The sequence below is a fragment of the Scyliorhinus canicula genome, chromosome 16, assembly GCF_902713615.1.
Source record: "Scyliorhinus canicula chromosome 16, sScyCan1.1, whole genome shotgun sequence".
Lineage (NCBI taxonomy): Eukaryota > Metazoa > Chordata > Chondrichthyes > Carcharhiniformes > Scyliorhinidae > Scyliorhinus > Scyliorhinus canicula.
This window is the reverse complement of record NC_052161.1, coordinates 131,026,881-131,052,776: the sequence shown is the minus strand read 5'-3', so window position 1 is coordinate 131,052,776 and position 25,896 is coordinate 131,026,881. Positions and strand designations below refer to the sequence as shown.

At 50.2% G+C, this 25,896-nt stretch overlaps 1 protein-coding gene across 13 annotated transcripts in view; it reads right to left on the bottom strand.

Moving 5' to 3' along the window:
- Positions 1 to 25,896, bottom strand: part of LOC119950604 — a 342,477-nt gene that overhangs the window by 296,934 nt on the left and 19,647 nt on the right. Inside the window, exon 3 of one of the 13 annotated variants that reach the window (XR_005457372.1) lies at positions 17,396 to 17,633. The exons of 11 other annotated variants lie outside the window; for them this stretch is intronic. The gene's annotated coding sequence lies outside the window, so the exon portion shown is untranslated. Of the gene's footprint in view, positions 1 to 17,395; positions 17,634 to 22,111; positions 22,253 to 25,896 lie in introns of those variants that run through there. One more of the 13 variants, XR_005457371.1, reaches the window with a different exon arrangement.

Sequence of the window (25,896 nt, the reverse complement as noted above, 5' to 3'; positions counted from 1 at the left end):
GATAGATTGCCGAGATCTTGCCTTCTCCAACCCATACGCCCGAAATCACCCTGTGCTGAATCCTTTGTGCTGGGAGCAGCGGAAATTCCCTCACCTGCCCTTTCACAAACGCCCTCACTTGCATGTACCTAAAAGCATTCCCGGGAGGTAACCAAAATTTCTCCTCTAGTGCCCCTAGGATCGCAAAAGTCCCATCGATGAATAGGTCCCCCATTCTTTTAATCCCTGCCCGATGCAACCTTTTTGGACACTAAGGGTATTTTAGCATGGCCAATCCACCTAACCTGCACGTCTTTGGGTTGTGGGAGGAAACTGGAGCACCCGGAGGAAACCCACAAAGGCATGGAGAGAACGTGCAGACTCCGTACAGACAGTGACCCAGTGGGGAAATCGAACCTGGGACCCTGGCGCTGTGAAACCACAGTGCTAGCCACTTGTGCTAACATGCTGCCCAGGAGCTCGGCTCCTACTCAGTTGCTTTTAATGTCCAGAGTTGACCAACCCGCTGCCTATCAGCAGGGGACCTCGTACTCCATGATGCACGATGCTCAAGGGGCGATTAATCGAGTTGTCCCCATGAGTTTCCTGGGGGTTATTACACCAGGGTTCCTCTCCTGGGATATAAGGCGATTAAGAGGAGATTTGATAGAGATTTCCAAAATCATGTGGGGTTTGGTGGGTTAAGATATAAATTGGGCGGGAGTCTCCAACCTCTCGCTGGGTCGGAGAATCCCCGAGGGGCGGCGCGAATCCCGCCCCGCTGCTCTGACGCTGGCTGCCGTATTCTCCGGCGACGGTTTTCGGGCGAGGGTGGGGATCACGCCATGCCGGTCGGGGCCTGTTGGCTGAGGCCCCCCCCCCCCCCGCCCCCCCCGCAATTCTCGGGGCCCCGATGAGCCGAGCAGCCGTCGGTTTCTGGCCAGTCCTGCCGGCGTGGATTGGACATGGTCCAACATGGCGGGACCTGGCTTGTAGGTCGACAGGTGCAGTCCTCGGGATTGCGCAGGGGGACCTGGTCCCGGGGGGGGAGGGGGCCCTGGCCTGCGATCGGGGCCCACCGTTCAGCGGCTGGGCCTGTGCCTTGGGGGGCACTCTTTCCTTTCGCGCCTGCCCTTGTAGGGCTTCGCCATGCCTGGCACGGAGAAGACACCCCACTGCCCATGCGCCAGAATATGGCGGCCGGTCGGCGCATGCACTAAACCACGGCGGCGGTTCTGCGCATGCACTAACTCGTGCAGTCCCTTCGGCGCCGGCTGGTGTGGCGCCAACCTCTCTGGCACCGGCCTTGCCCCCGGAATTCCCTATTTTTCTGGACAGCAACTAGTACTCCATGAAGCCTTCCTCTTTATGGCTGCCACCCTGTCCAGTCTTTCTTCTGGTTGAGTTGAGAGATGTTCATTCTCACATCCTGTCTCGAACTGCCAACAAATTCAGCTAAAACTAAAACTTAAAAGTTATTTTTATTCTTGCAAGGGACTCCAGTTGCTAAGCAACCATTCCTAATTTTATTTATTCTTCATGCTGTAATTCTCTCTGAGCACAGTTGAAATTGAAACCAATCCTCACACATACAAACACCGTTGTCCAGCATTAATCTAACCATACGTTATAGCCTTCTGGACACAGTTTGATTAAATTAAACCCACATAAAACTAGACCTTATTTCTAATATTTACCAACATAAATATAAATCCCTTAAAATTGCCTTTGTTTTCCTAACATCTCACATTTGCAGAAAGTGCAACACCTGCCACTTTCCTCCCGCATCACCATTCATTGACAATTATACTTTCAGATGAAGCAACATTTCATTTGCACCTCCTTCAATTTGGTCGACTGTATTCGCTGCTCCCAATGCAATCTGCTCTACACTGGCGAGATTAAACACACACTGGGTGATCACTTTGTGGAACACTTTAACTCAATCTGGAAGCATGCCCCAACTTTCCTGTAGTGTGCCATTTTAACTCAGCACCTTGCTCTCAAGCCCATATGCCCAACCTTGGCCTGCTGCAATGCTCTAGTGACGCCCGACGCAAGCTGCAGTAGCAGCATCACACCTTTTGGCTGGACATGTTGCAGCCCTTGGGACACAACACTGACCCTTCCAGTTTTCGATTGTGACCTTTCTCCTTCACCTTTTAAAAAATATATTTTATTCAGGCATTTGCATAAACAAACAACAAACTAAACAAATGAAAGCAGAAGTAAAATTATACAACGTAATAAAGAACCAACACCCACCCTCAGCCTTACCCCCGCCTCCCATCCAGCCTAATCCTGTTAACCACCTTAATGCCTCCTCCCCTCTGCTAACACCTCAATCCTCGTGAAAGAAGTCAATGAACTGCTTCCATCTCCGAGCGAATCCATCAACCGAACTCCCTCAGGACGAACTTGACCTTCTCTAGCCTCAGGAATTCCACCAGGTCATTCACCTACAACCCGCTTTCGGCAGCTCTGAGTTCCACCCAAACAAAATCCGTCTACGGGCTACATTGGCCACTCTCACCCCTGGACTCCCGGGTCTTCTGCCACCCCAAATATCGCTGTCTCTGGACTTGGGGTCAACTTCACCCCCAGCACCTCGGACATTACATCTGCAAACCCCTGCCAGAACCCTTTCAGCTTCGGACATGCCCAAAACATGCGGACGTGATTCACGGGCCTCCCTGCGCATCATCCACACCTACCCTCTACTCCCTCAAAGAACCTACTCATCTTCGCCACCGTCAAATGCACCCTGTGAACTACTTTAAACTGAATAAGGCTGAACTTCACACACGACGAGGACGCATTCACCCTCCGCAGAGCCTCCTCCCAAGTCCCAGTCTCCACCTCCACCCCACACACCACCCCCAAAGCTCCTCCTCCCACCTCCGCTTAATTCCCCCATAGGGCCCCTCCCAATCCATCAGCTCCTGTAGACCTCGGACACCTTCCTCTCCCCTATCCCGTCCCTCGATAACACCTTATCTTGCCACCCCTAAGGGCGGCAACCTGGGAAAGGACAGCATCTCTCTCCTCAGGAAATCACAGACCTGCAAGTACCTGAAACCATTCCCCTAGGTAGCTCATACTCTTCCTCCAGATCCTCAAATTTTGCAAAGCTGCCCCCTACAAACAAGTCCCCAAATCGCTCAATCCCTGCTTGTCGCCATCCCCTAAACCTTGCAATCAATTCCTCCCCAGGTACAACTTATAATTATCACAGCTCGGTGCCCACACTGAGGCCTCCTTCCGTCTCAAATTTTGTCTCCACTGCCCCATACCCTCAAGGCCGACACCACCACTGGATCACGGAGTACCTGGCCGGCGATAACAGCAGAGGCGCCATTAGTAATGCTCTCAAGCTTGTTCCCGTACAAGAAGCTGCCTCCAACCGCCTCCATACCGCCCCCTCTCCCATTACCCATTTCCTGACCATAGCAAAGGGAACCCCCCCACCCCCACCCCACCGGTTTCTTCCTGTCCTTACACACCCTAGATCTGCGCATTATCCTTTTTAAAGAATGACTTTAGATCGGAACGTTCTGAAATATGAACAGGAACCTTGGCAGCACCGCCACCTTCACTGTCTGCACCCGTCCCACCAACAACAGTGGCAACACATCCCACCTCTTAAAATCCGTGGCTGCCCCCAACCCCGCGTCACCTGAATGCCCAAGTATCTAAAGCTCACCCCCACCACCTGAACAGCAGCTCCCCTAACCTCCTCTCCTGCCCTCTGGTCTCAATCAAGAACACCTCTCTCTTTCCCATGTTCAACTTGTACTGGAAACCAGTCAAAGTCCTCCAAAATCCCCACAGTGGTCCCAATGCCACCCAGTGGGTCTGAAATATATAACAACAGGTTGTTGGCGCCCTGTGCCCCCTGCTCGACAGTCCGTGTCCCCTGCACAATCCCTCCAGTCCCTCATCTCTCGAAACACAATAGCTATATAGTGAAAGCAAAATGCAACAGCTGTACCGACTTCTTCGTGGACACCAATCCAAACTCCGTATGGAGCCTCTGGTTCTCCCTTGAAAACACTGCCTCCGGGGCCTCTGAATACTGCCTGTCCACCTTCAGAATCTCTTCCACCAGCCTTGCCATCTCTGCCCATTCTGCCTTTTCCCCCCGAACCACTGCCTTGAGTGCCTCCCACAGCATGGCGGTCATGACCTCCCCCATGCCGTTCATACCTCCTGCTGGTGATCCTCACACGCTCGCACACGGACCTCAGCCACCAACAGCCCTACATTCAGCCTCCACTGCGGTCGCTGGGTCCTATCCCCGGTCCACTCGCAAATCCACCCAGTGCGGCACATGGTCTGAGACCACAATCGCCGAATAGTCTGAGTCGACGACCCCACCAGCAATGCCTTGTCCACCACAAAAAAGTCAATCCCTATGCAAATAGGAGAAATACAAAAATTCCTTCGCCCTCGGTCTCCCAAACCTGTACGCGTCCACCCACGTGCCCCCCTCCCCCCCCCCCCCCCCCCCACCCCACCCCCCCATACACTCCATAAACACCTTTAGCTCCCTCGCTGCCACTGACACCTTCACCGACCTCGGACTTGACCGGTCCAAGCTTGGCTCAATGACCGTATTAAAAGCCCTCTCCCGCATCTACCTCCTGACAACCCCCACTGTGCTCCTGTTAACAGGCCCCACTTAGCTAGCATGGCACCCACCCCGCCCAAGGCCTTCAAACCTCCTAAACCCCCGGGGTTTCCCTATCTCTGTCGTCCAACACATCTCCTGTCCTACCAAGGACGGCAACACGCTTGACCGCTGCTACACAAAAATCAATCGATCCCCTGACTGCACTTTGGAAAATCAGACCATAAGACAGTGCTCCTTCTCCTGACATACAAACAGAAACTTAAGCGAGAGAATCCGGTTAAGAATATCTGCAGTGCTGGTCCGAGGAAACAGAAGAACTCCTATATAACTGCTTGGAGTCAGTGGACTGGCCCATATTTAAGAACTCAGCAACCAGCCTAGACGAGTATGCTAGCAATGTCACAGACTTCAAATGTGGGGACGACTGTGCGCCAAAGAAAATAGTGCCTATGTTCCCGAACCGGAAAGCATGACTTAACCGGGAGATTGACTCCCTACTGAAGGCCAGGTCTGAGGCGTTCAAGTCAGACGACCCTGACCTAGACAAAAACTCCAGGTACGAGCTCCGCAAAGTCATCCGGGATGCCAAGAAACAATATCAGACCAAGCTAGAGTCACAAACTAGCGTTACAGACTCTCGTCGGTTTTGGCATAGCCTAAACAACATAACGGGCAACAAACCGAAGCTGAGCATAATCTCCGGCTGCAGCGCACCCCTCCCCGATGAACCCACGCATTCTATGATGATTTTAAGCAGGAAACCATCAATCCGCTGCTGAGAGCCCCAGTAGCCCCAGGCACACCCATACCCACCGTCACAAGCTTCCAAAGTCAGATTGGTCTTCCCAAAAGTGAAACCTTGGAAGGCGACGGGTCTGGACAGGGTTACTGGTCGGGCACTCAGATCCTACGTGGACCAGCTGGCAGATGTGTTCGCGGACATCTGCAATCTTTCCCTACACCGTTCCAAGATCCCCACCTGCTTCAAGAAGACCATCATCATACCGGTGCCAAGGAAGATCCAGACAACATGCCTCAATGAGTACCGTCCGGTGGCCCTGACATCAATCATAATAAAGTGTTTCGAGAGGTTGGTCATGAAGCACATCAACTCCATTCTCCCAGGACGCCTTGATCCACTGTAATTCACATACCCACAACCGGTCCACAGCAGACATCATATCCCTGGCCCTACACTCATCCCTGGAGCATCTCAAAAACAGGGACTCCTACATCAGTCTACTATTCATTGACTACAGGTCCGCCTTCAACACCATAATCCCAGCCAAGCTCATATCAAAGCTCCAAAACCTTGGACTTGGCTCCTCACTCTGCAACTGGATCCTCGACTTTCTGACCCATAGACCACAATCAGTAAGAATAAACAATAACACCTCCTCCACAATAGTCCTCAATACCGGGGCCCTGCAAGGTTGTGCACTTAGTCCCCTACTATGCTCCCTATACACGCACGACTGCTTGGCAAAATCTGGCTCCAACTCATTCTACATTTTGCTGATGACACGACATGCCGGCGATTTAAAAGCGCGAGAGGAGCCGGAGATTTAAAAGCGCGAGAGGAGCCGGAGATTTAAAAGAGCGGGAGAGGAGCCGGCATCTTGGGAAGGTGAGTGGGTAAACGGTGAGGTTTAGAGTGGGGGGGGGAAACTGAAGAGAGACGTCACAGGAGGGCTGTGATTTGATTGCCCAAGAAGGGACCTGCTAAATTTGAATCTATCTGGTAAGTAGTGGTGGCTGGTAATTAGCTTTTCATCCTTTTCACTTATCTATTGATGTGCCATCAATGAACACGAGACGAGCAGTGAACGTAACTGAGGCTTTAATAAACTAAACAGAAAGCCTCCTGGCCTCGGATCCCGAACTGGGGCAGCGGTGGAGACCAGTCACTTTTACCGAGCCCGAGGGGAGGCGCAGCCAGCAAGCAGTGGTTTACACATTACATATAATACAGCGGCAGTTTACCAAAATACACATATTATATACTACAGTGGTTCGGAGCCAGCAGGGACAAGCCCAGGCATGTAGCAATACAGCAGTACAATACAATACAGTGGTTTACCACATTCACCTCCTGTTAAAAAAGAGTCCAGCGGGGGTGAAGTGGACTGAAAGATCAAGTCTGTCTGGGGCCTTGACCTTCTTGCCGCGATCACCTCAGTCCCGGCTGGGGTTTGGGCACCGGTGTTGAGACCTGCGCGTCCGGGAGCGTGTCGTCCTCTTCTTTACCCAGTAGTTGAGTCGGTGGAGGGGTGGGTGGTGTGCGGGTGGGGTGGTGGTGATGGTCGCCGGTGGGCCTGCGTGTGCCAGAACTTAAAATAGCCGGGTAGTGATGGAGGGAGACGGTGCAGGGTCGGGAGTGGTCGTGATGGTCGCTGGGGAACCTGCAGGTGCCAAATCCCGGAGGGAGACTGTGTCCTGTCGCCCGTCATGATGTGCCACGTAGGCATATTGTGGATTGGCATGGAGGAGCAAGACCTTCTCGACGAGGGGATCTGATTGATGACTCCTCATATGCTTCCGGAGGAGGACGGGCCTTGGGACTGTCAGCCAGGACAGGAGCGAAACCCCGGAGGTGGACTTCCTGGGGAAGGCAAACATACATTCGTGAGGGTTCCGTTGGTGGCAGTGCACAGGAGTGACCAGATGGAGTAGAGCGCCTTGGGGAGGACCTCCTGCCAGCGGGAGACTGGGAGACGTCTAGACCGTAGGGCCAGGAGGACGGCCTTCCAGACTGTCGCGTTCTCCCTCTCCACCTGTCCGTTGCTCTGGGGGTTGTAGCTGGTCGTCCTGATAGAGGCGATGCCCTTGCTCAGCAGGAACTGACGCAACTCATCGCTCATGAAGGAGGAACCCCGATCGCTGTGGATGTAGGTGGGGAACCCGAAGAAGATGAAGATACTGTGCAGGGCCTTGATGACGGTGGCAGAGGACATGTCAGGGCATAGGATGGCAAAGGGGAATCTTCGTCAACAATGTTGAGGACATATGCGTTATGGTCAGTGGAGGAGTGGGGCCCTTTGAAGTCGATGCTGAGGCGCTTAAAGAGTCGCTCTGTCTGGCCAATAGAAGTGCAGTTTGCACTCCGCGCAGACCCGGCAGTCCCTGGTCACGGTCCTGACCTCCTCGATGGAGTAAGGCAGGTTGCGAGCCTTGACAAAATGAAAAAAACGGGTGACCCCGGAGTGACAGAGGTCACTGTGGAGGGCCCGAAGTCGGTCGACTTGTGCGCCGGCACATGTAGATAGGGCATCTGGGGGCTCATTGAGCTTCCCCGGTCGGTACAAGATCTCGTAGTTGTAGGTGGAGAGTTCGATCCTCCACCTCAATCTTGTCGTTCTTGATTTTGCCCCACTGTGTATTGTTAAACATGAAGGCAACACCGTTGGTCAGTGAGGAGAGTGAATCGCCTGCCAGCAGATAATGCCTCCAATGTCGCACAGCTTCTACAATGGCTTTGGCTTCCTTTTCGACAGAGGAGTGTCGAATTTTGGAGGCATGGAGGGTACTGGAGAAGAAAGCCACGGGCCTGCCCGCCTGGTTGAGGGTAGCGGCCAGAGCAAGGTCCGACGCATCGCTTTCCATCTGGAACGGAATGGACTCGTCTACAGCGTGCATCGTGGCTTTGGCAATATCTGCCTAGATGCAGTTGAAGGCCAGGCGGGCCTCAGCCGTCAGGAGAAAAATGGTGGATTTAGTAAGTGGACGGGCCGTCTCGTACCCGTTGAACCAGATGGTCATTGTAGATTTTGAGAGGTGATGAGGACGGGACTAGTCGAGCGTGATGGAGGCGAGCTTCGGAAGGTGATGGGTAGACCGGTCGGAGGTAGCATGGCAGCGTACAACCGGGTGAGCAGGGCTCCCGGGAGGCTGCGGAATGGTCCCAAGATGGCAGCCCCCATGGGTCGCGCCTGGCGGGTGGCATCGGAGATGCCGTCAAAGATGGCGGCCAGAGTACAAGATGGCATCAAATATGGCAGCGCCCAAGGGTCGCACATGGCAGGTGGCACGGCAGCTGGGGGCGGCCCTGGCAGGTAGCAGGCAGCGCTGCTGGGCCTAGGAGTTTTAGAAGAGACCGGGCCTGGCAAATGTTCGCAAAATTGCCCTTCCTCCCACACCTGTTGCAAGTCGCGTTGCGTGCAGGGCAGTGTTGTCTGGAATGCTTACCCTGGTGCAAAAGTAGCACTGTGGGCCTACGGCGTTGGCGGACTGCTGCACGGCACTGTGCCTCACTCGAGTCGAATGATGGCGGCGCCCACGAGGTCCATGAGGGAGCCGCGTGGTCGGAGGTGTAGGCTTCCACCTCTGGAAGGCCACCTCCAGTGAGTTTGAGAGCTGCACTGTCTCTGGGAGGCCGAGTGTATCCCCTTCCAGCAATCGCTGGCGGATGTAGCTGGCGATATCATGCCTGTGACATAGGCATCCCTGATCAACAGCTCCGCATGTTGGGTAGCCAATACCGCCTGGAAAGCACAGTTCCGGCCAAGTACCCACAAGGCAAGCAGGAATTCGGCTAGTGATTCTCCAGGGCGATGTCGCCTCGTGGCAAGAAGGTGCCTAGCATACACCTCATTTACAGACTTTATATATTGTCCCTTCAGCAGCATTATCCGTATACAAGGGAGAAGGAAAACTTGTGGGCTCACACGTGCGTTGAAGATCTGCTGCTTCTGGAGGTCGGTGAAGTCTTCGGTGGAGGATCCGAGGTACACTTCGAAGCAGATTAGCCAGTGCTCGAATGTTGCAGTGGCGTCGGCTGCCTGTGGGTCCAGCTCCAGGCGATCAGGCTTGAACGATTAATTCATCTTAGATGTTTAGTTTATTAAATTGATGTGCCATCAATGAGCACAAGACGAGCAGTGAACGTAACCGAGGGTTTAATAAACTAAACAGAAAGCCTCCTGGCCTCGGATCCCGAACTGGGGCAGCAGCGGAGACCAGCCACCTTTATACTGATCTCAGTACGCCCTGTTCTAACAAGCTGTCTATTACTTTCTAGATTTCTCCCTCTGCTTCCTGGGGAAATCCGTACTGTTTCTGGGGTCAGGACCTGTAATCTGCACAGAGCCAGCCATTCTGCCACAGTCGTGCTTGTGCTGTGCAAATGCAGCTTTGTGTCCTTGCAGGACTGCCCTAACCTGTTTGTCTGCTGTAATTGTCCTCGGATCAAACCAATAATCGCCTACTGTGAGCGTGGCGGAGGCTCTTGCTGCTTTTGCCATTCTCCAGACACATTTGTTTACTGGATCAAATGAAAGGTTGTGGGAGCTCATAAAGTCAATTCTTAAAATGTGTTCCGCTGTGTGGGGCAGATCGACTAACACTATGGGGTGCTTTGTGGTTATGTTGCCGATTTGTCGGGATACAGGGTCTGTGATGTGTCCCTGCTGTGAGTGGTCTGTAAAGCCGCTGAGGGTGATGGTGTCTGTAGTGGGCCATGTGTCCTTCTGAAACATAGTGGAGGAATTGAGTGTGGTGCGGGACCCTCCTGTGTCCCAAAGAAATTCAACGGGCTAGCCCCGTACTTTGGCTGCTACGACCGGTCGGCCGGACTTATCCCAAAGGGTGTCGCAGACCCAAGTTGGGGAGCCCGAACACCGTCAGTCTGTGCCGTTCATGTCTCCCTGGTCTGAATGGGCGCTTACACTGTGAATAGGCTTTGCCCTATTTCTATTTAGGGTGCCTGTCTATTGGGCTCTCGGTGGTTTCTGTGGCGCGTTGCACTCTCGTGCAAAGTGTCCTAACTGACCACAGTTGTAAAACCAACTGGGCTGGGGTGGGCTGTTCCTACTTTCATTTATCCATGCGGGGTTCTAGTGCGTTTTAACTGCGTGCATATCTGCATCTGCCTACTCTTCCTTGGGTTTCTTAAAATTGGTTTTGTTCTGAACGGATTGCTCCCAAGCGTGGGACAACCTTTTTAAAACCCAGTTCTCATTGTGGGCCTCATCTGAGGGGTCATAATTTGCGCAAGCTCTCTGTCCTGCCTCTGTTGCATGAGTGATCAAGATTCAAGTCCATTTTGCCATGTTATCTGGGGAATAATGGGCGCGGGCTAACTCTCCAAAAACCGCAGTGAAATAAATCCACAAGCGTCCAGCAAATGCTGTAGGGTGCTCTGTCTTCTTTTGCCTGCATCTATTCAGGCCTTCTACTGGGTCTCCTCTGTTATAGCCGATCGCATCAAGGATCGCTGTGTGCATCTCTGCTAGGGTGCCTCCTCCTACATTCTGTGGGTCGGGAAGGGCTGCTACGACTGAAGGATCGAGGCTCAAAACTGTGAGCTTTACCTGCTCTCTCTCGTCCAGGCCTTACATGGTGGTCTGTTGTATAACCTTCGCAAAGAATTGGTGGGGGTCTGAAGTGGGGAGGAACGGTGTGATTTTCTCGCACGCGTCCCGTAAATGGGTCACGGTTAAGGGGGTTGTATACAGGAAATCTGTGTCTCCTTCTGCTGCGGCCCTGCGGTGTGTGGTAACCGGATTCATGGGGGTGTGTTCTGCCTGTTCAGTGGGGGGTTGGGGTGCTCTCCTTTTCTGGGGCTTCTCCTGCGCACATGCTCCATGTACGTATCTATGGGCTGTTTCATTTCATTCTTGCCAATCGGGGCCGTTTTCCTGATCTAGCTGGGATCCGAATGTGCTCTGAAAGCCATTTTGATCTGAAAGTAGGGATTGCAATTCTGCAATTTGCTTTCGGCACTTTGCATGGTCTACCGAGCTCTGCCTTTGTTCCGTTGTGGAAGCATGGAGTGCTCGTAGGGCTGCTTTTAAATCGCTGCATTGTTTCTGCAATGCCTCTACCTGCTGTTCTGTTTCTTGTCTTACCAGGACTGCACGTTGTGTGTCCTGGTAGGCCTTGTCGTACTGGGTCTGGAAGCTGCTTAAGTGCGCCAGACAAGACTGGTGTGCCCTCTTGGCATCATCCACCACTCTGTCTTTTGCTGCTAACTTCCCTTTTAACTCTCTGTTCTCTCTCTCTATCTCGCTCACGTCTACCTTACTCGTTCTATCTCTCTCCTCTATCTCTCTACGGAGCGTCCTAACGACCTCCTCTGTGCCTTGCAATTGTGCCAGAGAGGACACGATTGCCATCGGCTTGCGAGCTTTTCCCAAGCTCTTCTTGTGAATCTCTGTCAGGTTCTCCCACCAAGTATGTCCTATACTCCCGGGACCTGTTTCTTCATTCGCACAAAATTCGCTCCAAAGGGGCCATCCTTTCCCTTTGAGGTACTTCCTAATTTCTTCTTCCCAAACGGGACACTGTCCTACTCTGCTGGTCGCTGCGACCTCTAATTCCTGTGGGTTCATAAGGCGTTCCATTGCCTTCATTGCCATTTTTCCTATTTATGGGTTCTCTATTAAATTTGGAACAAGGGGTAATAAAGCGGTGATGTAAACACAGGTACGGCTTACGCTAATTTCCGGCCTACAAAACTCCCGACAGTTTTACGCAACAAAATCTCTCAGGTTTACCTTATATCCCTGTTAGTACGCACACACTTCCGAATTCTGGAGGATTGATCAGTACTGCTTAAACTCTTGTGGTTTTTTTCTGTTTCCAAATGGATTTCCAATTCAAATTTTTGGGTTCTCTCGGAGTGGGGGGGGGGCCACTTCTAAGTCGAGTCCCATCAGAGTTCGCCAGTAAATGTTGCTGCTCGTTATGCTTTCCCTTAATTTGCTCTGTTTTAATTACCTTTGCTCAAGAGTCGCCAGGTATCTTTCTGATACCACCACAGGGTTCAAAGCCAAGTACTGATCAATGACTCAATACACCAGTTAGTAAGCTTGAAATCAATACACATTTATTTACACACACAGTCAATTATTACTCATGCATAAACTCTACTCGCTAAACTACAACTACTACTAAAGCCTATACTTAGCTTAGAGTGGCCCACTCAGTCAGAGGAACAATGGCCGTTGTCCGGTTCTGATACTGCTGGCTTCGAACTAGTACCGAATAGTAGCTAGGAGCGCCTATCTCGTAGCGTGCATTGACTTTAGACTTACTTGGTTGGTGCTTGGCAGCCTCTCGTCGTTGAGAGCCAAATACCAAGTTGAAGATGGAGAGGAGTCAGGGTAAGAGAAGAGAGCGAACTGACCTTAGGGACTCTGTTTTATAGTCCCCAGGGGTTTCGCGCCCTTTTGGGCGGACCCCGGACTTGGTCCCAATTAATTGGACCATTACCTAATCGTTCGTATTGATTTTCTCCAATACCAGAGTTGTTCCCTGATCGTTGGGCGGGCCTTATGTGGCCGTTGGTCTGCCTTTGTTTTAGCTCCCACTGGCGCCAAGGAGTCTGTCCTGGTCTCGATTGTTTCAATGTTTCTTTTTGTCCCCGGAGATAGCTCATTAATATGCTAATAGCTATTGGTTTCAGTTCAGCCTGGGTTCTGCAAATCTTAGTACACAGGAAACCTTGCACCTGCTTGCTTTCCCTCGTGTTGTCCGTTTTTCCCTGCACTCTTTGCGGGTATCCCTTTTGGAATCGGGACGTGGCCACCCCAGGTGGCTACAGGAGCATCCACGATGCTGAGGAAATCGTGGATAGCATGTTTAGTGAGTTGGTCATACCGCAGATAAAGAGTACTGAGGGAGATAGGAAATGGGTGACGAACAGGCAGAGGAAGAGTAGGAAGGCAGTGCAGGGGTCCCCTGCGGTCATCTCCCTCCAAAACAGGTAAACCATTTTGGATGCTGTTGGGGGAGATTAATCACCAGGGGAAGGCAGCAGAAGCTAGGTTCATGGCACCATGGCTGGCTCTGCTGTGCAGAAGGGCAGGAAAAAGAGTGGTAGAGCTATAGTGATAGGGGATTCGATTGTAAGGGGAGTAGACTGCATTTCTGCGGATGCAACCGAGTATCCGGGAAGGTATGTTGCCTCCCGCGTGCAAGGCACCTGGATGTCTCAGAGCGGCTGCAGGGCATTCTAAAGAGGGAGGGTGAACAGCCAGTGTCTTGATGCAAATGGACACCAATGATATAGGGGGGAAAAAACGGGATGAGGTCCTACATGCTAAACTTAAAAGTAGGATCTCAAAGGTAGTAATCTCGGGATGGCTGCCAGTGGCACATGCTAGTCAGAGTAGGAATGCCAGGATAGACAGGATGAATGTGTGGCTTGAGAGGGAGGGATTCAGATTTTTGGGTGCAGGAGGGAGGGATTCTGATTTTTGGGATATTGGAACCGGTACTGGGAGAGGTGGTGCGGGACCTGGTCCTTGTGCACCAGTCGTTGAAGGTAAGCATGCAGGTGCAGCAGGCGGTAAAGAAGGATAATGGTATGTTGGCCTTCATTGCGAGAGGTTTCGAGTACAGGATCAGGGATGTGTTGTTGCAATCGGTGAGGCCACACCTGGAATATTGTGTGCAGTTTTGGTCTCCTTTTCTGAGGAAGGATGCTCTTGCTCTCGAGGGAGTGCAGCGAATGTTTACCAGACTAATTCCAGGGATGGCAGGACCGTCATATGAGGAAAGATTGACTAGGTTAGGATTGTTCTCGCTGGAGTTCAGAATAATGAGGGGGGGATCTCAAAGAGACTTATAAAATTCTAACAGGACTAGACAGGGTAGATGCAGGGAGGATGTTCCTGATGGTGGGTGTGTCCAGAACCAGGGTCACAGTCTGAGGATTCAGGGCAAACCATTTCAAACAGAAATGAGGAGACATTTCTTCACCCAAAGAGTGATGAGCCTGTGGAATTCATTACCACAGGAAGTAGTTGATGCTAAAACATTGAATATATTCAAGAGGCAGCTGGATATAGCACTCGGGGAAAATGGGATCAAAGGTTATGGGGAGAAAGCAGGATTGGGCTATTGAGTTGGATGATCAGCCATGATCGTGATAAATGGCAGAGCAGGCTCGGAGAGCCAAAATACCTCCTCCTGCTCCTATCTTCTATGTAAAGCATAGAGCATAGAACAGTACAGCACAGAACAGGCCCTTCGGCCCTCAATGTTGTGCCGAGCCATGATCACCCTACTCAAACCCACATATCCAGCCTATACCCATAACCCAACAACCCCCCCCCCCCTTAACCTTACATTTATTAGGACACTACGGGCAATTTAGCATGGCCAATCCACCTAACCCGCACATCTTTGGACTGTGGGAGGAAACCGGAGCACCCGGAGGAAACCCACGCACACAGGGGGAGGACGTGCAGACTCCACACAGACAGTGACCCAGCCGGGAATCGAACCTGGGACCCTGGAGCTGTGAAGCATTTATGCTAACCACCATGCTACCCTGCTGCCCCCGAAAGATCAGCAATTATCTCATTGAATGACGGAGCAGGCTCGAGGGGCCAGATGGCCTACTCCTGCTCCTAGTTCTTATGTATCTATGTAGAAAGCACCCTATCTGGCTGCATCACAGCCTGGTATGGCAATTGCTCAGCCCAAGGCCGCAAGAAACATCGGAGAGTCATGAACACTGCCCAGTCCAATACACCAACCTGCCTCCCATCCATTGACTCTATCTACACTTCCCGCTGCCTTGGGAAAGTGGTCAGCATAATCAAAGACCCCTCCCTTCTGGCTCACTCACTCTTCCAACTTCTCCCATCAGGCAGGAGATACAAAAGCCTGAGAATTCACACAAATGGATTCAGAAACAGCCTCTCCCCTCCTGTTACCAGACTCCTAAACAACCCTCTTATGGACTGATCAGACCAATACTACACTCCTGTTCTGCTTCACCTGATGTCTGTGTCCATGTATTTACATTGTGTACCTTGTGTTGCCCTATTACGCTGTTTTTTTTCATGTACTAAATGGTCTGTTTGAGCTGCACGCAGAAAAATACTTCTCACTGTACCTCAGTGCACATGGCAATAAACAAATCCAATCCAATCCACACTCTCCCAAGAAAAAAGAAACAGAAAAAGAGTGCACTCACCCTTGATGCTCCCCAAGCACCCCGCCACCAAACCCACCAAAACATTTCAAAGGGAAAAATGTTTTCCAAGAACAACAAAAAGAAAACAACTCCTCACATCTCCTCAAAAGTTCAATGTCCTCCTTCTCCTGCCAGTCCATTGTCCCTCAAAAACTCCATCGCCTCCTCTGGCATACCAAAATAATATTCTCGATTCTGGAAAGTCACCCAGAGGGGTGCCAGGTACAGCACTCCAAACTTCACTCCCTTTTTGAAGAGGGCCTGATTAAACTCGGCCCTCCTATTCACCATTTCTGCGCCCAGGTCTTGATACCCGCAGCTCGTTCCCTCCCAGGTGCACTTCCTCGTCTGCCTCGCCCATCGAAGAATCTTCTCTTTGTCCAAGAAGCGATGCAACCGCACCACTATTGTCCTTGGCGACTCACCCGCCTGTGGCCTCCTCATCAATGCCCTGTGCGATCGGTCGACCTCCAGAGATCAGTCGAAGGCCCCCCTCCCCCATCAGCTTCTCCAACATTTTGGCCACGTACGTTCCGGCCTCCAGCCCTTTCGATGCCTTCGGGCATCCCCCAATCCTCAAATGTTGTCTTCTGAAGCGGTTTTCCAGGTCCTCTACCTTATTCTTCAGCCTCTTTTGGATCTCCCACATCACCCCCAACCTGGCCAGCCACGAGGCCAGCTGCTCCTCGTGCTCCCCCACAGCCTCCTCCACTTTCTGGATCGCCTGGTCCTCAGACTCCAGCCTCTGCTCTACTCACTCAATCCCTGCTTTGAGCGCATTATTACCTTGTCCAAGCCCTCCCCCTTCTCTGCTGGCTGAACATAGCATTTAAAAGTCCACCAGCTGCTCCGTTGACACTGGGCGGACAGAACAGGCCCTTTGCCCTCCATTATCTTAACCTGTGTCGCACCTTGAAGACTCTCCTGCTCAACAGCTCCCTTCTTTCGACCCACTCCTAGTTCATGGATCCATCCATCAGCCACACCAGAGGAGTTACACCTTCTCCTGTCACTCCTACACCTCTTTGCATCCAAAACCTTCACCCTTCAGACGTGAAAAGGACCGAAAAATTCCACCGTGAGTGGGAGCTACCAAACATGCAACTGCTCACTCCATGGCCGCCACCGGAAGTCCTTCCTCCTCCATCTTAAGCCCTTTTTTTATGTTCCATACATTTTTCTCTCAATGTAAAAACACTCCTTCCCCTTCCCCCTGCACCTGGTCACCTGTCTCTTGTTTGTATGATTGCTACACTTTTGTTGCAATCTCTTCCAGCTCCAGTACAGAATCTAACAGATTATTCCTCTCTCAGTTTTGCAGAAGAGCCGAATGGAATCAAAACATTAACTCTGTTTTTATCTCCCTACAGCTACTGCCAGACCTGCTGAGGTTTTCCAGCATCCTCTGTTATCTAATTGAAGGTGATTGTCAAAAGAAGCAACAGTGACATGAGGAAAAATCTTTTTATGTAGCACATGGTTAGGACCTGGAATGTTTTGCCTGAGAATGTGACAGAGGCACATTCAATTGAGGCCTCCAGAAGGGAATTTGATAATTATCTGAAGTGCAAATATTTGCGGGCTGGGGGAGTTATACTAGGTGAGTGCTCTTCCAGAGAGCTGGCAGTGGAATGATGGGCTGAATGGTTTCCTTCTGCACAGTAATTATTCTATGATTCTATGACTAGGTATCATTGTGCTGCATCATTATATATCTACAAATTACCTCATATACATGCTGCGAACAGTTGCTGAGACTCATGTAATAGAAGGCAGCATCTGCTCCACAATGCTTTCAATGTCCAAAGTATTTATTTTGCTCTCGGTGGGGAATCTTGTTTTATACATTTACCCAGGGAAAGAGATTTCAAATTATTCATGTGTGCAGACCCTGTGTCGATTTGTGAAGCAGGAACAACATATTGCACATCAAAGAATTTGGAGCATGTGTCATCCTTTTCTCCGTAATTAAACTGCGACTGACTGCTTGTCAAGGATAGATTGGTTTATTTTTCCCAGGGCCATGGTGTTCCTGTATGTCTGATGCACAGAGCCTTTATTCTACAGTTTCACTGCAGCAGGCCCTCTTGACTCCTGTTGATAAGAGAAAACAATGCAAAAATGCAAAAAGTAACTTGGATGTTGCACAGCAAATGTGAGCTTCGGCCATTTTTATTTTAAGTCACAGGACTGGAGAAATGTAAGTACAGAAGGAGGCCATTCAGACCATTGTGCTAATGGCAGTGCTAACTTCTCATCAAAGCAATTTACTCATGTTTCCCTGCCCCCCCCCCCCCCCACTTTGTTATCTTTAATATTCTTCGAATGTTTCTCTAATTTTATCATAAGTTTAACTTCAGGAGCTCCTTGTGACAAAGCATTCAGTATTTGAATAAATTTAAGCTTGGAAAAAAATCTTTTCATCTTTTCCTTTGATATTACTTCAGTTTGCAATTTTTATAAAAGTTTCTCCACAATTTTCTTTTGCTTATTTCACTTCCATCTTTTCCCCTCAAAAGTGTGAATCATTTCCTGACCTGTGTCTAATCCATCTCCTACAATGATTCACATGGTGACAAAAACTCAAAAAATGGTCTTCCTCCTCTCACCATCTCCAGTCTTGAAATCATAACTTATTCCATTGTCTCACACTTTGAGTCATTTCTTCGCAGTCCCTTCCCGGCTGTGGGCCTCTTTAACTGTTCCTATTCAAGACATTGGCACTTCAACTGGTGGGTACAGAAGTGGGGAAGACTCACCTCCAGAGGGGAAGAAAGCCAAGTCTTAATCTGACCCATTTTGAGGCCGCATTCTTCTGCTGCCTCTTGGAGTACCCTGACACTGGGAAAGGAAGCCTGGGCTAGTATGTTGGGCAAGAAAGGTGCATTGCCTGCAGGCTCATTGTTGACTAGTGTAAGTCTAAAAGTGAGGCATGTCAGTAATGAACATTCCTTTGCAGCTGACATCAAACAGCTACATATTAATTAAGATACTTGCAGCTTGACTGTGAACCCAATTATGCCCTCTAACTGACCACTTATGTTTCTGAGTGCCACTGATTGCTGATCAGCAGTTACCCCTTGGCACGCTGGTCTCCTCATTCAGTGACGGCTATTGTTTCCCTGCACCATTGGCCGAGTGGGCAGGCACATTCATCCCCTTTGACAGTGAGCAAGGGCACACTATCTGAGGAAAGTTCTCCCAACACATCAGATGTGTGTGCTGGTGCACCTTGTCAGATGCCCCATTGATCGGGTTGCACACAAGATCTTGGAGTGAAGCTTGCGACAATGTCGGCACTTTACATGAGAGTTCAGGATGCAACTGAGTGGCCAAAGCTGTGGTCACTCAGTCAAGCTGAGTGTGGCATGGGGGGTGCAGGGTCTTTTCCATTTTCGGAACTGATTAAAGACAGGGCCTCAGTGTGGTGGCCAGCACATGAGTCACTGACCACCCAGATGCAGCTACTGATGCAGCCAATGGGAAAGAGTGAACCATTGGAGGCAAAAGCTAAGCATTAACTGTCTCTCTCACAGGCGAGGGAATAAATGGAGCCTGTGGAACTGGCTGTCATTCTTCTGGCGCATCGAGAGGAGAGAAGCAAAGACTTTGCCTCTCCAGGGACCTAATGGCTCAGGTCTGCAGGGCTCTGCAGGGGTTGGTACCACATGGACTTGGAAGCCATCCACTGCTTGTGGCTTTGAAAGTTACAGCCGCCCTCAACCTTTATTTAACTAGCTCTTTTCAGGACCGCACGGGTAGCCTTTGCGGCATCCTGCAAACCTCCACACAGAAATTCATTAGAGCGTGGCGGACATGCTCTTCGCAAGGGCTCACAATGACGCCAACTTTGACCGGGATCAGGCTAGCCAGGATGCAAGAACCATGAGTTTCAGCCACAATTCTGGCTTTCCACAGGTGCTGGGTTTGGATGCATGTACGTGGTTCTCCAATTCCCCTGGCACAATAGAGTGCAGTTCGTCAGCCGCAAGGGCTTCCACTCCCTCAGTGTTCAGCTGGTCTGCGACTATATGAAGCGTGTCCTTCAGGTGTGTGCTAGGTTCCTAGGAAGCGTGCACAACTCTTACATTCTGTGCTGCTCTCAGATCCTTGGCATTTTTGAGGGAACACAGTGGCTATGGAGTGGCTCCTCAGAGACAGGGGGTACCCATTGAGGATGTGGCTAATGACACCTGTGTGAAGGCCACAGTGTGAGGCTGAGACCAGATACAGTGAGCCTCGTGCTGCAAATCACACTTCGATGGAGCAGACTATTGGGATGCTACAAATGCGGTTTCCGTGCCTGCACAGGTCTGGTGAAGTCCTGCAATACAATCCACAGAGGGTTTCGCGTATCATGGTCATTTGCTACACTCTTCATAACTTGCCGCTTAAATGGGGGGGGAGGAACTGCCTGAGGAGGCAATAGAGGAGTGGCATGTTTCCTTGGATGAGGAGAATGTGGAGGTGGATGACGAAGATGAGGTCCTAAAGAATGAGGAAATCGACCATGAGGCAGGGGGTGATAGCCAGATGGGGCAGATAAGTTAGGGATGTGCTCATTGCCACCACCCGATTGATGGATGGTGATGGTTTGGACTACTGAGCACATTGCATCATCCTCAGCTTCCTTCTATGAGCATGGCTCTCTCCTCTGACTGCTGGTGGTGGACTCCCTCACTGATAAGGCATGTGTGGTGTGAAGGGAGTGGTTGCTGATTGTAGTAGCTAGCCCTTTAAAGGGTGCACCTATTTAAGGGATGTTCTCTAAGAGATGGGTCATGTGACCTGCTAGTCCAATCAGGGACGGAAGTTGGGAATTCACTGGGATGTTTTGGGACTTGCTCCAGCAGTTGCACCCTCGGGTTGAGTATGGAAAGGCTGTTGTAAAGAATTCTATAAATAGTTGTTTAAAATTGGAATAAAATGTTTCTTATAAGTAAACTGGTGGAGCCAATTCTTGAAGTTTGCTAGAATTTATGGAAAAAGTCATATTGCAAGAGTTTCAGAAGAAGTCCAGACAAGTTCAGACTGCAAGGAAGAGAACAGTTGAACTGCCTCAGTTTGAGAAACTAAAGCCATTCGATCTTGATACAGAAGATTGGGTACAGTACGTAGAACACGTTAAATTATTTTTCCGTGCGAATAGAGGGAGAGGAAAAGCAGAGAATAATGTGGTTGACCACGTGTGGAGCACAGACATACTGTTTGATTTGAAGCTTAACTTCCCCGGATGCCCCCGATACCAAAACATTAGCAGAGATCGTAGAATTACCCAAAGGCTGCCACCACCACAAGCCCCCAGTAATTGTATATTGTTACATGTTTGATTCAACTGGGAGAGCCTCAAGGGTCACCACTGCAGCTCCTGTGGCGAGGCTCAAGTAGATTGCAGAGCATTGCAATTTTGGGACAAGTTAAATGAGATGCGAAGAGATCATTTTGTCTGTGGAGTTAACGATGAAGCCATACAAAAGAAACTTTTGGCAGAATTAGATGTAAATTTTAAAAAGGTGCTGGAAATTGCGTCAGCTATGGAGAGCACAGAGAAGGGCACCCAGGAGTTACCAAACGCTCTGAGCAGCACAGTCCACCAGTTAGGGTGGGAATCGCAAGCAGCAGTGGCACCAGGACCGAAGGCACTGGTCCAAGGAAAGAAACAAACATGGGAACTGGAAGAGCCAAAAAGTATAGAAGATTAAACCCACAGCCGAGGATGGACCCAGAGTGTCCAGAGTGTTACAGATGTAGGAGAAGCCATTCCCAAGACAAATGCAGATTTAGGGAAGCTGAATGCTTCCGGTAGGGGGATAAAAGGGCATTTAAGACATAAGTGCGAGTATAAACAGAGCCTGCCTAGCACTTGACTTGATTTATTGTCACGTGTAGCGAGGTACAGTGAAAAGTATTGTTCTGCGTACAGTCCAAACAGATCGCTCCATTCATGAAAAAACATAGGACATATGATAAATACACAATGTAAATACGTAGACACAGAAATTGGGTGAAGCATATGGTATATGAATGTCGTACTTCTCAATAGTCAAGATGTGTGGAAAGAATAGTTCAGTCCATAAGAGGGTCATTCAGGAATCTGGTAACAGCGGGGAAGAAGCTGTTTTTGAATCTGTGCGTGTTCTCAGACTTTTATATCTCCTGCCCGATGGAAGAGGTTGGATGAGAGAATAATCCGGGTGGGTGGGGTCTTTGATTATGCTGCCCCTTTTTCCAAGGCAGTGGGAGATGTAGACAGAGTCAATGGATGGGAGGCGGTTTTGTGTGATGGACTGGGCTGTGTTCATGATTGTAACACCAGGTCCCACTGAAGTGGTTCCTATGCGCTGGTGGAAGGTGTAGGTGAAAGCTGTGACAGTTCTTCAATCTTAACATCAGAGAAATCATCCTCTTTGGTGTCAGAGCTTTCTTGGACCTGGCTGGTGGACTGCTTGGGCTGTGCCCCTGATGTTCCTACAAGAGAAGGGAGATTTCATGAGTGCATGGCAGGGGCCTACAGATAGAGGAGACATGACTCACATCAATATGGTGAGATGGATGATGGTGTTCTGGATTCTCACTTTGTTTATTGGCACCCACTTCACCCTTGGCGCAGGTACAGTTGAGTTCCTCCCCAACAATCTGGATGGCTCCACCCTCGAATTTGTAGAGCACTTTCAACTTGGCATCCCTACGGCCTTTAGGGATCTCTCCTTGTCCTACATGAATACAAATCGAGAGAGTGTAAGCAGGCTGTGTTCCAGAGCAGATGCTGAGGATGCCTGGCCTGTGAGGATGGTGAGTCGGAGCAGTGAGATGATGCGAAGATGACTCGCTGGGGGTATGAGGAGAGCGAGTATTGGTATCCCTTGAATTTTCAGTGACTGAGCTCCAATAGATGTGTGATGGGTGTTAGAGTTAAGAGTGAAGGGAGGAGTGACTTCCCTGATGAATTGGAGGAGATCATTCATCCTTTTCCCGCACTGGATGCCTGCCCTTCTATGCAGGGAGTTTGTGCTGAACTGCACTGCCACCCGCTCCCATGTTGGGTTGGTGTCCCTTCTAGCTGGTCGCCTCTCTGTATGCAAGTAGAGGATGGCACGGTACATCTCCACAGCATCCAGCAGTCTGGTGAGGGACTTGAAAGCCTGGGGGCAGATTTCTTTGCAGCCATGAGTATCTACTGAGCAGGAGGAAGCGGCTGGAGAGTGCTAGGGCAGCCTTTAAATGCAGATTAAAACAGTCAGCTGATGGCAGGGCAGGTGAACCAGAGGCTGGCCAATCCGCAGGTAGCGTGAAACCCACATAAAATGTAGTGGAGAAATCCACCACCCCTGCCTGTGGGCTAGATGCCCTTTTTCCTGCCCACTACCGCATTGTCAAATTTTGGGAAAATTCTGCCCCATGTTAAGTGATATTCCTCCAAACAAAATTCCTCATTGAATCTGTAATTACTGAACTGACTCTAAAGGCTGGTTTAGCTCACAAGGCTAAATCGCTGGCTTATAAAGCAGACCAAGCAGGCTAGCAGCACGGTTCAATTCCCGTAGCAGCCTCCCTGGACAGGCGCCGGAATGTGGCGACTAGGGGCTTTTCACAGTAACTTCATTGAAGCCTACTCGTGACAATAAGCGATTTTCATTTTCATTTTCATTTCAAAATCCACCCAAATCCTAATCTGCTGCAATCAACCATGTCAATTTTGGGCTAATAAAGAATTAAATCACAACTCTCGCTTTTCAAATTAGCCTTTCCAGCCACTATTCTGCAATAACAGCCTAAGCTGAACCATCTGCTGACAACTATATTGCTCACACATTGAGTCCTTTCAGAGACCACATCCATGCTTCTGAAATATTTCAGGAACCCTCTATGGAAAGTTGTTGGCAGTCACTTGCAGATTCAGTTTTCATTGCATAAATAATTTCTGCACTAGTTTACAATACAGTAACAGGAGGTGACCTATGATTTCCTAGCTATTTACTTTTTTTAGTAGAGGTGATGGCAGCTAGGGCAGTGGAATGTTCCTCCTGCAGAATGTTCGAGGTAAGGGAGACCACCGGTGTCCTTGCTGACTTTGCCTGCGGGAAGTGCAGCCATTTCCAGCTCCTCACAGATCGTGTTAGGGAACTGAAGCTGGATGAACTGAGGATCATTCGGGGAGCTGAGGGGGTGATAGATAGAAGCTATAGGGACATAGTTACACCTGAGAACAAAGGTAGCTGGGTAACAGTTAGAGGTGGGAAGAGGAGGAAGCAGTCAGTGCAGGGATCCCCTGTGGTTGTTCCTTTCAACAATAAGTATACCGCTTTGGATACTGTTGGGAGGATGCAGTGACTGGGTCTCTGGCACAAGGTCCGACTCTGGGGCTCAGAAGGGAAGGGGGGAGATTAGGAGAGCACTAGTTTTAGGGGACTCAATAGTTAGAGGTACAGACAGGCGGTTCTGTGGGGTCGAGCGAGACTCTCGGATGGTTTGTTGCCCCCCCGGGTGCCAGGGTCCATGACATCTCGGATCGTGTCTTCAGGATCCTCAAGGGGGAGGGGGAGCAGCCAGAGGTCGTGGTGCACATTGGTACCAATGACGTAGGTAGGAGAAGGGGCGTGGATGTAATAAACGAGTTTAGTGAGTTAGGCTGTGAGGAAGTTAAAGACCAGGACAGACAGAGTTGTCATCTCTGGTTTGTTGCCGGTGCCACATGATAGCGAGGCTAGGAATAGGGAGAGAGTGCAGTTGAACACATGGCTGCAGGAATGGTGTAGGAGGGAGGGCTTCAGGTAATTGGATAATTGGGGCACATTCTGGGGAAGGTGGTGTCGCGTTATGTACTCTGGGATAACATAGGCTGCAACTGGATGCAGCTTTAACCAAAAGATACTCGAGACCTTGAAGTTAGTTCAATTTGATTTATTACAGTTCTCTATGAGTTCAACTCTCTGCTAACCTAAGTGTGGTTAGTCTGCCTGACTGAACCAGACTAGCTCTTTGCCACGTGCTGGAGGTGTGATACTGTAAATACACCCTGACTCACTCTGTAGATGTTCATCAGTGGAAAGAGGTGGAGTGTGAGCGCCTCGTGCCTTTTATAGTGAGATACCACCCCTGAGTGTCCTGCCTGTTCATTGGTCATGTCCTGTTCTCTGTGTTCATTAGCTGCCTGTCTGTGCCTAACTGTATATCATTATCTGCATGTCTGCTTATCATGTTTTGTTGGCATATGGGAAAGTACTTACATGTGGTGGCATATATTAACATATTTACAAGCGGTGGCATATGTGAACGTATTGACATGTGAAGGCAGCTGACTAATGTGAGAAAACAGAACATAGCAAACAAAACAAATGTTCATAAGTCCAGTCTCTGGGGCTTGTGTCTGATCCTTGTCGACTGCCGGAGAGGTGGTGGTGAGGTCGACGGTGCCTTGACAGGCAGGATGGAAGCCTGACTGGTGGTGCAGACCTGCACAAGGCTGCATAGTCTCCAGGCTTCCCGCAGTTTAAACATCCCCTGCCTCTTGCCGGGCATGTTTCTTTAAGTGGACGTTGCCGCAGTTCGAGCACGTCATCACGTCGGCGTCCTGACGCCCCACACGTCGTCGCACATGCGCAGTGTGTGTGTCGGCTGCTTCGTTATCCCGTTCGTATCGCGCATGCGTGGGGCCCCAAGAAAAGCGAGCGAAATGGCCGCTTTCATCAATGCCGATGCACTGCATCCGGGAGATGGCCTGCACACTCTCTGACTTGTGGGAGGCAAGTTTCTCATTTTCAGCCGATTTGTACTGGGCAGAGCGATTTTTGGCGTGCTCATGCACTGTGTATGTTTCAGTCGCGACTGGCAGGGTCATATGCTTGATTTTCAGTAGCTGCTCTCTCAGAGGATCAGAGTGAACTCCAAAGACGATTTGGTCTCTGATCATAGAGTCAGCAATATCACCAAAGTTGCAGGACAGCGCTAGCCGGCGGAGTTTAGTTAAGAAGGCACTGAAAGATTCATCTTTACCTTGTAGAAGCTGAGTATGTAGCGCTCGAAGATTTCATTGGTGTCCACTTCACAGTGATTGTCAAACTTGTCCAGGATGGTCTGAAACTTTGTCTTCTCCTGGCCTTCGGTGAAGTGAAGAGAGTTGAAGAGTTCGATGGCTTGATCACCCGCAGTTGAGTGGAGAGCGCGATCTTCCTTGCATCAGACGCACCCACGAGTTCTGAAGCTTCAATGTACAGCAGAAACCTTTGCTTGAATGTCCACCAGTTGGCACTGAGATTGATGGAGGTCCTGAGCTGGTGAGGAGCCTGAATCTTTTCCATGGTGCCGGGATACATTCGCTGGTCGTCATGGAATGGACTGATGTAAACCACCTAGATTA